Here is a 16,664-nt window from a genome sequence, read left to right as displayed (position 1 = left end):
CATGGATTTAGAGAGTGGACCAAACAGTGATTCTCTTGGCAATAACAGATGGCATCTCCAACATGGCTAAAACCACTAGGGGATGGATTTGCGGGCTCAGTTGCCCGCCCTGCAGCCAGCTGCCTATAAGCAGATGGGCAAATTCCTGTGAGGGCTGCAGATTGGATGAGTTCAGAGAACTGGAGACCTGTCCCCAGGCCCAGCTCCTGTGCTCCCACCCCATGGGAATGCCAGCCCAGTGCCAGATAGCTGCATTCTTATGTAAAATTTGCCTAATTGTTCTAAGTTGGCTCTGATATATAGTAAAAGAAATGTGTAAAGGTGAGATTCAGCCAGTGGGCCATCAGCTTTGACCCCTCTTCTGGAGGAGGTCATAGATCCCATTTGCGGGGAGCCACATATCAGGGATAGGAGGAAAAAAGACCAACGAATGCCCACACAGGTGGAAAAACTAGGGAGCTGTTAGTCTTGGACTCTGAGAAAGGCAAGTTCATGAACTCAGAGGCAGCCAGGGATCACAGAGGTCAATGGGACAGGTGGGGGTGAAGAGGTGATCCCTGAGAAGGCAGTGTCAATAATACTGATGACATGTAGGTGAGTGTGAGCATCTGCAGTCAGGTGGGGACCCCCTCTTTGGGGGAATCTATGGGAAATGGCAGAAGAGAAGGTGGACAGTCACTCCCAAGAAGGCAAGCTAAAGGAAGCATTTTTTAAGCTGCAGAAACTTGAGCATATTTCTAGTCCAAAAGGGAAAGTGCCCAGAGAGGGGGAGAGAGGAGCAGAAGAGAAAGAGAGAGAGAATACCACATCCCATGAGGGAACAGAGCTGGGGACACACGAGGAATGGAGACCCTTCCTCCTCAGGTGTGGGAAGAAGGTGGGGGACATGTGAGACCTCAGCAGGGCTGGAAAGCTGAAACCTGCCTTCCCAGCTGGTCTCCATCTTCAGAGGGTGCTGCCAGGAGGGGTGGGGCCTGCAGGTGGGACGTGGTTGGGGTGTAGGTGCTGCAGAGAGTGCAGATTGTGGTGCAGCTGGATACCCGTGTTAGCAGCTCACTGCAGAAGGCTCAGGTGCCTGGTGCAGTGAGCATAGGGACTGCTCAGGCTGGGACTCTCCAGGTAAGGCCAGATGCATAGAATAATCTCCTGGAAGGGACTGGCCAGGTAATGGGAATCAGCGAGTGAGGCAGGAAGGGGGACAAGTGTCTGTCACAGTAGGAGAATTGAGGGGCCGGGGTCCCAAGAAGCATAGAGAATATGTTCAGGAATGGGGGGTGAGAGTGGTGGGCTGGCAGGGCACAGGAAGCAGGGCTGGGGGCTCAGTTCTGAATTGGGCATCTCGGAGAAGCCAGGTCTTTATGGTGGTCTCAATACCGTTAGTCCTCTGGCTGCCCCAGTCCTTCCCTGACCTCATCTTCCCCTGCCCGCCACCACCACCCCATCTCTCTAGACCAGCTGCACTGGCTTCCCTACCATAAGCCCTTCAAATCTGCCAGAATCCCTGCATCCACGTACTTTTCCTCTTCCCACTCTCTGTACCTGGGATGTCCTACCCCAGGCACCAGCATTGCCCTCCCCCTCTCACCTCCCTCAAGCCTTTGCTCACATGTCACTGTGGGGAGGTCCTCTGTCCTGGCGACCCTATTTGAACCTGCAAACCTTCAGCTGCACCTAGCACTCCTGATCTCCATCCCTGCTCTTTTTCTGCATTGCTTATACTCAGGGAATGGCTTGTCTGCCTGTCCCACTGAGCTCCACAGCACAGTTTCTTCTTTTGTTTGCTGCTGTACACCTACCCCCAGATTCTGGAGCAGTGCCCGGCTGCAGAATGTACTTGGGGTGAAGGGTACCTGCACGCTGCTTTCCTGGGCCCAGCCAGGGCAGTGAACACACGGGTCAGGCACTCTGCAGCCAGGTGATTAGGAGGGTGATTCCCCAGGCTGTCACAGGCGTGGGGCTGATGGTGCAGGACACCTCGCAATATCAACTGAAAAGGGCCATGGGCTGGGGGAGCCTGAGTGTCTGAAGGCTGATGGCCCAGGCTGCCCCCCGTGTTGTCATCCCCAGAGACTTGCCCAAGCTTCTGAGGAAAGGGTTGTAGGGAGAGATAGACAATCAAAGAGGGTCTCAAAGTGCAATGAGAAAATAACTCATATGACAGACGCAGCCAGGCAGTCAGGCAGTAAATGAGCACTTGCCCCAGCAGCGGCTCTGCGAGGTCGGCTTGCCTGAGTCGCGGGCCCCCACCAGCCAGTGCAGGCAGGAGCACAGAATAGCACTTGATTAAAGGGAGAGATGATAAAGCAAAGGGAGCCTTTCTTTCTATCAAAGGCCAATTTCCCTCCAGGTCGGGTCACAGTCCAGTGACTCCAACATTGCAGGGGAAAATGAAGTAGCTGCTTCTCCTCAAAGAGATATTTAAAGAGCCAAAGCCGGGCTTTCCCTTGGGGTCTCTCTTAAATTGTGTTATTTTCCTAAGATCCTTTCTAGGAATTATGTTGGTAATATTATCTCATATATTTTATCGTCTGCCTGCAGCCCTTTCACTTCCTCCTAATTCTCCTGGCCTCAGAATTTAATCAAGTTAGCCCTGTCCTCTGGAGCCCTTGGCGCCCTCTGTGACACTGTGGCCTGGGAGATGACTGTGGCTCAGCCCTGTCTCCGTTCCCCCTCCCTGTTTCCAGCTCTTCCTCCAGAAATAGCCCACTCCGGTGGCTACCCCTTTGTGAATGCCTAGCGCGTACTAGAATTTATTTTGTTTAACCCTTAAGTCCATCCTATTTTCCAGATGATAATGAAATCTGAGGTGCAAAGAGATTTGTTAATTTTCCCATGGCCCCAACTCAAGGCAGACCTGGGCTTTGAACCCAGCTCTGAGCAACTTCCCCCTGCAGTGGCATAACCTTGGGAGGGAGGGACTGCAGCGCCCAGCTCTGGGTGCTGCCAGGGGAACGCCCGCTCTACAGCACAGACAGCTGCTCGCCGCCCGTTACTTGTCTTTATAGCCCTGACAAGGCTCTGGTACATTTTTTTATTCCCAGTATTTTGTGGCCTGCATTGATTGGCCCTTCATTTAGAGATTTGTTTAAATCCTGTGAAAATGGGTCAGAGATTTCTGAACTTTATTTCACCTCTTGGTAAAATTGCCTGAGCAATGGCGGAGAGGAGAGGTGTCTTGAGAGAGATAACTAACATTTATTCATTTCCTAGTATGTATCATGCACTTATGTCTGCTATCTCATTTAATTCCTACAATAGTCCTCTAAGGTAAGTGGTATTATCCCTGTTTTATAGATGAGGATAAAGAGATCTGGAGAGGAGAAAGGGCCTACCTGGGGCTCTTAGATAGCAGGTGGCAGGGACAGAGTGCTGGTCTACCAGCCTCAAGGCACAGGCCTATTGCCCCAGTGCCATCAGCAGCCAGTTACCCCCTCAGTGTGTCACTACCACTCTGTTACCAAACACATCTGTAAAGACTCGCCAGATGGTGAAACCTCCTGGTTCCAGTAAATCTTTTAGTCCAGCTAATAAAGCTCTTACAGGCACAAAATTTATTCCTAACTCCCAGTTCATTCCTTTACTACGCAAGTAGTTTGTTCTGACGCACAGTTAACATTTTGAGCAGCTCCCTGGGTGCCACAGGGGAGGTCTGAGGTAAGGAAATTCTAAGGGTGGGTGCCAAGCAGTGAATATTGCCCAGCTTCTCCCAAGCACCAGCCACCCCCACCTGCCACCTCAGAAAGGAGAATGGGTGACATAGACTGCTAGTGATTGAGTTTGAAGGAGTCTATCTAGAAGGCCTATGACAATGCATTTGATTCTGGATTAATTCAGTTCTGGATTAATTCAGTTCTGGATTAATTCAGTTCTGGATTAATTCAGTTTTAGCCCCGTGTGATCTTAATATCCAAAGGGAAGTCTTCCTGTTTGATATCTGGATGTTTTTTCTTCATCGTTGTATAATAAACTCTGGCTATAGTTCTGCTCTTTTGAGAACTTGGAATAACATCTGCAAAATGTAGATAATCCTAGTACCTTCCACAAAGTACAACTTTGAGGATTAACTGAGTTTTGCTTGTAATGAGCTTAGCCTGCCTCAGAGGGAACTCCATAAATCTTTGTCCATTATTTGGCAGTTGTTTCGATTATTTATTGCTTTGTAACTGTCCCAGAACTTAATGGCTTAGAACAACAACCATGTTAACTCTGTTTCTGTATATCAGGACCTGGCAGGGGACATCGCCTACAGTGGCTCTGCTGGGGCTGGAGGATCCAAGATGGCCTCAGGCTGTTGGCTGTAGGCCAAGGCCACATGGTCTTTGTTTCCACGCAGTCTTCATCGCTCAGTAGTTTATCCTGAGCTTCTTGACATGCTGGCTGGCTACTAAGAGGGCCAAAACAGAAGCCACAAGACTCCTTAAGACTACACCTGGAACTTACCTGTGTCACTTCCACCACACTCTGTAGGCCAGACACACCCCAGAGCCAGCATGAATTCAAGGAAACGCGCTATAAATGCTACATCTTGGTGGGGGGAGTGGCGTTGTCATGCTGCAAAAGGGCATACGGGATGGGAAGGGTCATTGTGGCCGTTTTTGGAGACAGTCATCCTCAGCAGCTGATTTTGAGCTCTGTATTAGTCAGCAGATCCTCAACACAGCACACCAGAAAGGGGAAAGTCTCAAAGGTGGGTGAGGACCCCAGGCAAGAGGAGCCCCTGCCCTATGTTTTAAAGCAGGGGTGAGAAAGCATTTTCTGCTGAGGCCTAGACAGTAAATATTTTGAGCTTTGCTTAAGTCTAAATTTTAGATTTTGCTAAGAGGCAAAATTGAGCAACTGTTCTTGCCAAAAGGCTAATATAGTCTTTTTTACATTTAAAAATGTAAAAACTATGCTTAGCTCACAGGCTGTACAAAAATAGGATACAGGCAGGATTTAGCCTACAAGCTGTAGTTTGCCAATCCTCACTTGAGAGGGCTTTCCTCTGGCCCTTCTGAGCCTTGGCTCTCCTTATAGGGTTAAGGTCTACAAGGCTGAAGGGATATGGCTACTTATAGCCTGCACCCCTTCTAGCCAGAGATCTAGGTACTCAGGGCCTGAGAATTCCCATCCAGGCTCTATGTGGGCCTCTTCCCAAGATCCATCTTCTGCTGGTGTGGTAAACCCTGTGCCCAGTGGAGAGGTCAGTGGGGGGCTATTTGCAGGAGGTAGTGGGACAGGGCTTGGACATGCAGCCAAGCTGACTAAGAAAAAAAGAGAGAGGACACAAATTACTAATATCAGAAATGAAAGAGGGCATATCACTACAGATCCCATCAACAGTAATAGTAAATACTACAAACAACTTATGCCCACAAATTTGATAACTTCGATGAAGTGGACCAATTCCTTGAAAGACACAGTCTGCCAAAACTCACACAAGAAGTAATAGACTATTTGAATTGGCTTATCTCTGTTATGGAAATTGAATCAGTAATTAATAACTTTCCAAAACAAAAGGCACCAGGCCCAGATGGGTTCACTGGTGAATCCTACCAAACAGTTAATGAAGAAATTATACCAATCTTCTACAATCTCTTTCAAAAGACAGAAGCAAAGGAAATGCTTCCTACCTCATTCTGTGAGACCTTCCATTACCCTAATACCAGAACCAAAACAGTACAAGAAGGAAGGCTGCAGACCAATATCTCTCATGAACACAGATGCAAAAATCTCCAACAAAATATTAGCAAATTGAATCCAATAATTTATAAAAAGACTTAATTGCTATTCGAAGCTACTGTTAATAATTGAAAACACTTCTTTGTACCATTTGATCCCCTTCTGACCTTTTGGGGGAACAGTACTTAGGTTTTCCTGCTGTTTGCTTTCCATTCTCATAAAGCAAGTAACAAAGGAGATAGAAAAGGTGGCTACTATGAATAGATTTTAAAGCATTTTTATTTTATTACTATTAGAGAATCGTTTTCTGTTCTCTCCAATCCTAGATAGAGCCACAATTCTTGTGTAAATAGAAAATATGTAGTTTGGACTCCAGACTTTCCATTTTCATCTTGTGGTAATATTCATTATTCTTATATAATGCATTTTGTACAAAGATTTCAGATATTGCAGATATTTCTCATGTGGTGTACTAAGATCCTTGATTTTAGATACCACATTTTCATGTGTTTATTCATTTCATGTCTCTCTCTGCAGTTAGACTCCTAATCCCCAGTGTCTAGCAGAGTACCTGGCCCATAGAAATGTACATTCAATCATAGAAGAAGGAACGAGCAAAGCAGGGAGTAGGGAGGGTATTCTAATAAGAATACCTGGGCTGGCCCTGTGGCTCACTTGGGAGAGTGTGACATTGGGAGTGCTGAGGCCGCGGGTTCGGATCCTATATAGGGATGGCCGGTGCACTCACTGGCTGAGCATGGTGCTGACCACACTGTGCCGAGGGTTACGATTCCCTTACCAGTCAAAAAAAAGAATACCCTAATAAAGACAAGTCTGAAATTTTGCTGTTCTAGTAAAAATTAATTTAATTGTGTAGTGGGGGTTATCCATTATATTCACTTCTGTACCCCCTGCTTAGAACAGTGTTTGGCATGTAGTAAGCTGATTTTTGCTGAAAGAATTAATAGAAGGTTTAGTGTTCATTGAGAATGTCCAGGGGCCAACAATCATTTCAGAATGTTTAATGTGTATTTTTAATATTATTTCTGATACCAAAATGTTTCCTCTGTCCTGTGAGCCAAGTTTAGTTTATTGCCTTTTACCCACCTGCCCTTCCTGGGCACCAATTCTTATTTATGATGTTAGGCAATATGGAGTTACATAGATTCAACTCACCTGTAATAAGCACATTTTAATATACATAGTGCCATTTAATCCCCCACCACATACTTGCTAGGTGGGTGCTGGCATTCCGGTATCAAAGCTGAGGAAACAGAAGCCCAGAGAGGCTAAGCAATTTGCCCAAGGTCAAACAGCTCCTGAGTGGCAGAGCTGGTCTGCAGCAGTTGGGTTCAGAGCTCTCTCACCATTGTGCTTCCCATTTGGCGTTCTGAGCTCAGGTGGTCTGTTCGAAAGGAGTTTGAATGGGAAACATCTCGGTTGAGAGTCAAGGGTGCTCCGTTCTTAACCCCGCTGTGGTGCTTCCTGTTTATCACACTCTGGTCTCAGGCCTCGTGCTGCAGGAAGAGGACACAATCAGGAGACCTGAGACCTCTCTCTTCCTGACCTTGCTGCTAGCCAGCCCAATAACCTCAAGCAAGCCGCTTTGCCACTCTGAGCCTAGGTTTCTTTTGAGAACCCTGAAGACACTTTTCTAAATCATCTCTAATGCTGCCTCCAGCCTTAGCAATTCATCAGTCCTAAGAGCCCTTTAGATTTTGCACTTAAGAAATAGGTGGAGTCTATGGAGTGGGCTTGGATTGGATCCACTCATTTCTCCAACACTACTTATGGAGTGTCCTCCCTGTGCTGGTGGTGGTCCTTGTACTGGGTACATAGGTGGGTGGTTCAGCCCCTGCTGGAGAGGAGTCTGGGTTTGAGTGGGGGCAGACAGGCAGTCTCAGCATAACATGGCTAAGGCTCCAGGAGCTATGTGGCCCTGGATTTGTGGACCTAAGGGGAGCAAGTAGAGAAGGCAGTTACTGAACATAGGGTCCCACCTGTCTGGAGAGAACACCCAGAAAATACTTAGGCCCATCTTCTTTCTTCCCAAATACTACTGTTCGGACATGTCAGACACTGTTTTGACCATGTACATAAAAAGTGCCTCTTGTGTCCCATGTCCCATGTTCTATCCTTGGGAATTTATGATGTTTTTTAAAACAACTGTAATTTTTCCATCAAAATCTAATGTTTTTATATTTCAAAAAAGGGAAATATCCTTTGTGTCCCTGAGACAGTAGAAGGACTCAAGCATGTTTTATGTACAAGAGTTCTTCAAAAAGTTCATGGGAAATGTGTATTATGAAAAAAGTATGCATGGATTTCAAAATGTTTTTGCACCAAAATAAACTCATTAATTTGTTGTAACGTGTCTGAACAGGATCTAGTTTGATCCACTAAAGGATAAGACATAAGTTTGAAAAGAGTTCCTATCAGAGCAACATGAATTCTGCTTAAATTAAAGTAAGAGTAAGCGTCAAATTTATTGTGAAGCTTGGATGGAAGAAAGATGAAATCACTGATGCTTAACGGACGGTTTATAAGAACAATGCCCCAAAGAAATCAGCTGTTTACAAATAGATAATTCATTTTAAGAAGGGACAAGACGATGTTAAAGACAAAGCCCATAGCAGCACAGCATCCACATCAATTGGTGAGGAAAAAATGAATTTTGCTTGTGCCTTAATTAAAGAGGACTGACGATTAACAGCAGAAACAACAGCAGAAACAACAGCCGACACCATAGACATCACAGTTGGTTCAGCTTACACAATTCTGACTGAAAAATTAAAGTTGAACAGACACTCCCCTTGGTAGGTACCAAAACTACTGCCCCCAGATCAGCTGCAGACCAGCAGAGATTTTAAGGGGAATTTTAAACAGTAGGATCAATATCCTGAAGCATTTCTGTGAAGATTGTAACAGGAGATGAAATACGGCTTTACCAATACGATGCTGAAGAAAAGCACAGTCAAAGCCATGGCTACTGAGAGGTGGAAGTGATCTAGTCAGAGCAAAAGTGAACCAGTCAAAGGCAAAGGTCATGGCAACAGTTTTTTGGGATGCTCAGGGTATTTTGCTTGTTGACATTCTTGAGGGCCAAAGAACAATGATATCTGCTTATCATGAGAGTGTTTTAAGAAAGTTAGCCAAAGCTTTAACAGAAAAATGCCCAAGAAAGCTTCTGCAGAGAGTCCTGCTCTACAGCAATGCTCCTGCTCATTCCTCTCATCAAACAAGGTGTGAGAGTTTCTATGGGAGATCATTAGGCGTCCACCTTACAGTCCTGATTTAGCTCCTTCTGACTTTTTGTTTCCTAATCTTAAATAATCTTTAAAAGGTAACCCTTTTTCCTTCAGTTAATAATGTAGAAAAGACTGCATTGACATGACAGAATTCCCAGGACCCTCAGTTCTTTAGGGATGGATTAAATGGCTGGTATCATCACTTACAAAAGTATCTTGAACTTTATGGAACTTATGTTGAGAAATACAGTTTATATTTTTTTAACTTCTATCCTTTAATTCCATTTTCCCATGAACTTTTTGAAGTCCCCTTGTATAAAGGCTGTTTTATATCCTCTTAAGCATTTTAACCCCTTTTTGGCAAGAGTTACCTTAACTGGGCCAGTTCCCACCATAGTTGTCTAGGGAGCCACACTGGGTCAAGACCTCAAGTATAGAAAAATTGGTCAAAAATGTGGATGCCAAAGCCAGATGGCCAGGGTTCATGTCCCAGCTTTGCCACTTACTAGTGGTCTAACCTTGGGTAGGCTACTTAACCTCTCTGTACCTCATTTCCTTATCTTTGAAATGGGTCTCGTGAGGGCTAAATGAGCTGAAGAGATACAGAGGCTGGCACATAGTGAATATCTATGATGGTGATGTTGGTTACAGACACTGCTATTGCCAATAGCATCTAAAACCTTACCATGCTGCCCAAGCTCTCCCAGGCCTGAGCGGTCAGAAGTCAGAAAACTTCTGAAGCCCTATCCTCTCTGGCAGGCCTTTCAGTTTATAGCCCTGGTAGAGGGTAGAAGGCTGGATTGGCCTTAGAGCAATGTCCTTCTAGTCACTGTGGGCCCTTGGCCTGGTGAGAGACGAGAAGCTGCCCCCGATCCCTTTCATGCCCTGGTCCTGTGCCCAGGCTGGAAGAAAGTTCATTCATATCTCAGTTTTACTAGACAGGCAGCCATTTGTAACATCCTGACATTCTCCCAACCAATTGGCTCGTGTAAGTCTAATAATAATAATCATAATGGCAAATAGCAGTAAAACTGAGTGACAGTGGCCCTGTTGGGGGTCTGTCTTTGAAGCCAAAGTTCAATCTCCCATGTGCTGCAGGGAAATCTGCCACCTCTAGCCCTTCTTGCCGAGTCTGCCTCTCCTTTTGCGAGTTCTCCATTATGGGAAACCAAATTGCCATCACAGCCCTTTCTTTGCCTGGGGTTTCAGGATGTCAGGCAGCTCCAGGCTTGGCTTTAAGCTCCCATTGGTCCACAAGTGCCAGAGATGCCTGCTCCTGTCCCCACTGGGGACAGACTCAAGAGAGTCTCATCATCTATTCCACGGTCTCTGAGCTACTCTTCAGCCCAGACCCAACAAGAGCCAGAGAACCGGAGGGGGCCATAACAGCTGGTGGAACTCGGAGGGTCTAGACTAGCACTTTCCAATAGAAATAAAATGCAAGGCAAAACTGGATTCAGCAGGCACATTTTTTAAAAGTTTAAAAAGAGATGAAATTAATTTATTAATAAAAAAATTTAATAAGCTATTTTGCATTTTTGTACTGTACTAAGTCTTTCAAATCTGAAGTGTATTTTACATCTAGAGCACATCTCGATTTGGACTAGTCACATTTCAAATGCTCAGAAACCTCATGTGGCTATTGGCTACTGTACAGTGCAGGTCTAGACAGCTCAAAAGGGACAGTATAATCAAAATCCTAAATCATGTGTATCTGAATATTTATCTTCAAGTAGAGCTCTCTGATACTGTTTCCCTTTGCAGTGAGGCTTTGGTTAATTGGAGGTATTTCTTAAAAGCAGCTGAGCATTGAGGGAAAGGTATGCTTTATTCTAAAAATGAATTTGCAGTGGTGAGGTTGCACCCTGTACCCTATAACTTTGACCTTCGGAAACTCCCAATTCATCTGGTGTACAGACCAGGGGTGACAGATTGTGAACTTCTCCAGGAAAAAATGTTCTGGTTAAGTTCTAAATCCCATCCTATTATTTCTGTTGAAGTCACTGCGGTGTTCAGGGTGACTTTTTACTCAGTCTGGTGGCTGGGCAGGCGGGTTCTATGGGGCTGACAAATGCGATCACGAGAAAAATGAGCCATTGGCACTCGGCATTCTGCTTTTGCAAGCCTTGGAGGAAGGAGAGGGTGTTTCCAGCAAAAGTCGTAGGAGTTTAGTGCTGAAATAGAAAATAAAGAGCAAGTTGGAGCCAAGTTGTTGTAGAATTTCAAAAACAAGACAAAAAAAAACCCTTCAGGTGGCCATGGCTTTTAGGATTTATGAATCATCCTGACCAGAAACAGGGCTCCCACACCCTTCCAAATTCACGCATCATTTTCCACCACCTGAGCAGAGGGGCCTGGTTGGTAACACTGCTTGGATATCAGTAGAACATAGGATATGAAATAAAGTGTAACCTCCTTTGTGCAGCCCCTGCTGATCCTCTGCCAGATAATTCACACAGCAACACTGGAGCTTCAGTTCTGCTTGTGTTAAAAACAAACATAAACAGATTGCAGTGACTGGCTTTAATATAGTTAGAAGAACAAATTTTATTCAAGTGCTTTTGAAATAGTTACTTACAACAACTGAAATGATGATTTCAAATCTCTTTAACCCTCAAGGCCCTTTGCGTTATATTTTATTAATCCCAGTATGAGCTGGGATTAAAAGACATAAAGTTGTATCTTTAAGACAAATATATAAATATTCAGACTACCACTTTTTAATCAATTGGCTTTGGGCAAGTCTGTTAACTTCCTGAACCTCAGTTTTCTCACCTAATAAGATGGGTGTATTAGTCTGTTTTGTGTTGCTGTAACAGAATACCTGAAACTGGGTGATTTATAAAGAAAATGAAATTTATCACTTACAGTTTCTGAGGCTGAGAAGTCCAAAGTCCATCTGGTGGTGGCAACAGTAAACCAGGGATCTCATATTGCAAGATGGTGGAAGCAGAGAGAGCAGAGAGAGAGAGACAGACAGACTCTCCTCTTCTCTTAAAGCCCTCAGAACCATGCCCCTGACCACCATTTTTAATCCATTCACTACTGCAGGGTCCTACAATCCAGTCACCTCTTCAAGGCTCCACCTTTCAATTACCATAATAGGATTTCCCACCCTCTTAACAGTCACAGTGGGAGCCAAGTTTCTAATACATAAAACTTGGGGGACACAATTCAAGCTTCAGGGAGTTTTGAGGAGACAATTCAGTCCACTACAATGGGAATAATAATTATTTCGACCTAATCACATTACACAAGAAAGTGTGTTTAGAGCATCTAACATATAGTTGCTCAGGAAGTGTACTTTTACTGTCCCAAAGAGAATTTCTATTGCTTGGTCAAACAGCGTTTGTAGAAAAGGTGAGATTTTGTGATTTGCTTCTATGAAAGAAGGAGTTATTAGAATGACCAACTGTAGCTGCCACAGCAATTCCTGAAATTTCAGTGGCTTAACACAATAAATATTTACTCATTGCTCACACATAGTCTGGTATAGGTCAAGCAGTCGTCCTCCATCTTGCAGCTAAGCCATCAGTAACGTGTATTCTGTAGAATCACAATGCAAGAGACAGGTGGGCTTTTAACTGCCTTGACCTGGAAGTGAAACATCACTTTCTCTCACCATCCATTGGCTAGTACATGGGCTGTTTGGTGAGTACTATCTGATGCTGGGGGGTTGCTCCTTTGATTCTAATTTTTTCAATGATATGGCAATATGACAGCCTATTTCACCAGACTGTTTCCACCTACTCAGTTTTATGTTTGGTTTCTAGGGTAGGCTTATCTTTGCCTTTAACTTAGGTTTTATGCACTGGAATTGAAGCGAAAGTATCAACCCCACTGCAGTGAAGGTGAACAGTGGCTTTCAAGATTGAGCCAAGCGGTTTTAGATGGATTCTTTTCTTTGCTCACCTCTAGTTTTGGCCAAATAAGTCCCTTCCCTTAATGTTAGTGAGAAATCTGCAACTGGTCAAACTGGAAAATATCATTTTAACAAAGTCTTGAATCAAAGGATTAATGAGCTCAACTTTCTTTTTTAAAGTATCATGGGACCCGACATCCTTAACTTAGGACTGTTTTCTTAGGGCGTAGGTTAAGTGAACTAAGCATGTGCTAGGTGAAGAATGGATAAGCAAAGTTTGTACTGCCACTAATCTCAAGGAAATGGCCTTGTTTTTGTTGCTTTGAGATGGGAATCCAGTGTATAAACCAGCTCTTGATCTTTTAGACCCAGAGATTAAGGAAGGAACAACTTAGTTCAGTTAAAATGGCCAGTTTCCAAATGGCTAGTACAAATCAGATCTTAATTCTCCTGTGTTTGATATTTTGCTTTGGGTTATTAGAGAAGTATTTTAATAACTAATCATTGAGTTAAAAATGTTAATTTTTTTCCTGTGGGTTTCTTCTTTAGTATTCTTTTTCCTTCAAGAACATCGGGAGAATAATATTAGCCTATTGCACAACTTTTTCTCCCCTGCAAACTAAGCAAAGCCACATTTTCCACTCTGGCATCACAGAGTGTGTTTTTCTTTGATTTTATGATTTTGGCATGGTTCTGCAAAGACTCCATTGATGGGGATGCGATGTATGAGTCAGTAATTATTTTTGTGAAACTTCATCACATATTTTTAGAATACCATTCAAGAGAATAGCCCTAAGCTAAGGTTATTTGGTCCTATGATACTTGAAAGTTGGGCTTGAATTAATCCTCTGATTCAAGTCTTTTTTAAAATGATATTTTCCAGTTTGACTAATTGCAGATTTCTTACTAAGATTAAGGGAAGGGACTTATTTGGTCTAAACTACAGTAGTTCTTTATGTTCGCATAGCACCCTGTGGTTTTCAGAAAAAGTCTATTTACATTCACCATTTAATTATCCTCCTGGTCTTTCTGGATAAGCAGGGTTTCCCAAGGGTGGAAGACTTCCTTTCTTGGGAGCACTTTATATTTCCATTGAGGTTTACCCATTTCTAGCTGGCACAGCCTCTGCCATTTAGATGCAGGAAATAGAGACTGCCACTAGAAAAACAGAAGGGAAGATGAGAAACAGATCCAAGTATATGTAAATTCATTTGTTCATTCATCCGTTCATTCACATATCCATTCATTTACTTATTATTCATTAAACAAATAGGTGTTTGTGGAACTTAATCAGATACTGTGGCAGTGTCTGTCATATGAGGTTATATGATATAATGTTTAAAAGTAGAATGGTGGAGTAGGAAAGTTCCCATTTAAATGCTTGTCCTGACACTTAATAACTAAGTTTTCCACAGTTTTTTATCTAGACTCTTGGGAAATTATATAGTCATTCTGTGTTTATGTGGTATAGTCATGCTCTGTTTTCTGTTTTAGCTTTGAAAAAACAAACTAACATACAAACAGACTTGCCCAATGATGGCAGCTGGGGGCCAGCCTAGATCAGCCAACAGTCAGGTGATACCCAGACATGTGAGCAAGCCCAGCTGAGCTCAGCAGAGCTTCCAGGCTGACCACCTGTCTCATACAAAGATCTCATGGTAGTTCTGAAGTTAATACTTTCTTTCTGATTAAGTTAGAAGTGGCCGTTTAAATGTTTCTAACTCTGTGAAAGACTAGAGTGAGGAAGATGACAGACCTAGAATGCAGGCTCACCACTTACCCTTTGGTGACTGTGCTCTGGCTGCCACACATCAGGGAATGTGTTCTCATCAGGCTTTTGGCAGTTCAAGCTGAACTCTCTAGAGCAGCTATGAAGAACAGATTCCAAAGCAGGAAATCCTCAATTCAAAGTCTTGCTCTGTCACTTACTAACTGGGCAAACCTTGAGCAGTTTCCTTAATCTTTCTTAGCCTCAGTTTTCTCATCTGTAAAATGGGGATAGTTATAGTATCTATCTCACAGGGTTATTGGAAAGTCAAAGGAGACAACGTCTAATAAGCATCTCTTCAAACTTGGTCTGTGGTAAATACTCAGTAATGTTGTCTGGAACCATGTTTATGTGTCAGGCATTTTGCTAGGTGCTAGGGCTACCATTAAACTTACAAAAGAAGGTTGATATCCATAAGATATAAAGAGCTCTTATTAATCAGTAAGAGAAAAAAGTATCCATATAATCTTTGTGAGGGTAGGGATCTTGTCTATCCTTTTCTACATTGTATCCCTAACACCTAGCACAGTCTCTGAAAGAATTAATGAATGAACCAATCAATCATGATAGAAAATAGGGCAAAATACATAGGCAGTTTACTAAAAAAAAAAATAGAGGTGGCTAATTCCCATTTGAAAATGTGAAGTAAACAAAATGCAAATGAGAGGACAATTGAAATATTACTTTCAGTCATCAAATTAGCACATTTTGGAAAAATGGTAAGGATTTGGGAAACGAGCACCCGAGTTTACCAGTGTTGGGAGTGTACATGTGCTACTACTCTTGAGTAAGCTGGTGATATGTCTTAAAAGTTCTTCTTTTGAATCAAAAACACTTATTTTGAACCAATAATTCTACTTACAGGAATTTATCCTGCAGAAATAATCAAAAACTTTGCAGAGATATTCTTAATATATTATTAAATAAACTGACTACAGAATAGTGGGTTGTCATAATCCTATTTTTTAAAAAATGTATAAGCACACATACCACACCTATAGAAAAGATGGAAAGGTTTTATATCAAAATAACATTACTAATTTTTCTGGGTGGTGAGACTATAAGCAATTTTACTTTATTTTTATTTAGCTTTTTTTTCTCCTTTTATTTTTTCCTTAATGAGCACACATGGCTGTAGAGTAAAAAAAGAAAAAAATTAATTTTTAAAGAATGATTTTACCTAGTGATAAAAATATGAAACTGGCATCAGGTAGGGCTATAAATTTAGTTCAACCCTTCTGTAGGAGCAATTTGCCATTGTATCAAAGTTTATAGAAATATGCAGTTCCTTTGATCCAATAATTTTCTGTCTGGGAACTGGAATAACACGTATCATCTCCAGGTAATAGATTAGAGACTCATTATGGTGGGGTCTTTGTGTGTGTATTGTCCAGGTTTTCAGAAAAGAACAAATGTGGGAAAAGAAATTAAAGGCTCCTCGTAGGTTCCTGGGCTTATCATTTTCTTGTCAGGGAAATGAGCTACAGAGCTGCCAAATCCAAACGTGTACCCCTTGTTGCCACCACACTTAGGCAAATTGTAGGTGCTTGTATTTTTCATGCTTCATGGAGAAATATTAGTAATACATTAAAGGAACAGAGGTAGGCAGACATGCAGGAAGTTTTCTTATGTCCCAAGACATTTAATTACACATTCTGGGCCATTAAAGCTATCCTAGAACATTTCAAAGTCAAAGTTGTATGTAAAATGGCAGAATGGTTGTGCTGAGTACCTGTTAGTACGTCTCTACCTTAAGTTCTGGGGCATGACCCATGGGTCTGGGAATTGTGTGCATTGGTACACAGCCTACCTGAGAGGTAAGGACGCCAGTGTTTTAATAAGATATGCCACACTTAGAAATCCAGATCAAGCATTAATCCCTTCCACAAAGGGAGGATATAGAATTATTCTAGCACTTCTGATAGCCACAGAGGTGGAAGGAAGACTCGAGTGAGCGCTTGTAGACCCATCACTCACTTCAACAGCTGCCTGCATTTGCCAACTCTCTTCATCTGTTCTTTCCCCGCCTCTTTTACTGAAGTCTTTTACATTTCACACATAAATACTTCATCTCTAACCAAAAAGAACTCATTATTAACTAGTCACCATGCCATTATGCCACCTA

General features: G+C 43.0%; 1 protein-coding gene across 2 annotated transcripts in view; it reads left to right on the top strand.

The window, feature by feature from the left end:
* PRKCA (protein kinase C alpha) overlaps positions 1–16,664 on the top strand; it is a 428,415-nt gene that overhangs the window by 374,003 nt on the left and 37,748 nt on the right. The gene's annotated exons all lie outside the window — the stretch shown is intronic.

This window comes from Cynocephalus volans, chromosome 16, assembly GCF_027409185.1.
Source record: "Cynocephalus volans isolate mCynVol1 chromosome 16, mCynVol1.pri, whole genome shotgun sequence".
NCBI classification, from domain to species: Eukaryota; Metazoa; Chordata; class Mammalia; order Dermoptera; family Cynocephalidae; genus Cynocephalus; species Cynocephalus volans.
Note: the sequence above shows the minus strand (reverse complement) of the source record. Positions and strands in the feature narration are given on the sequence as shown.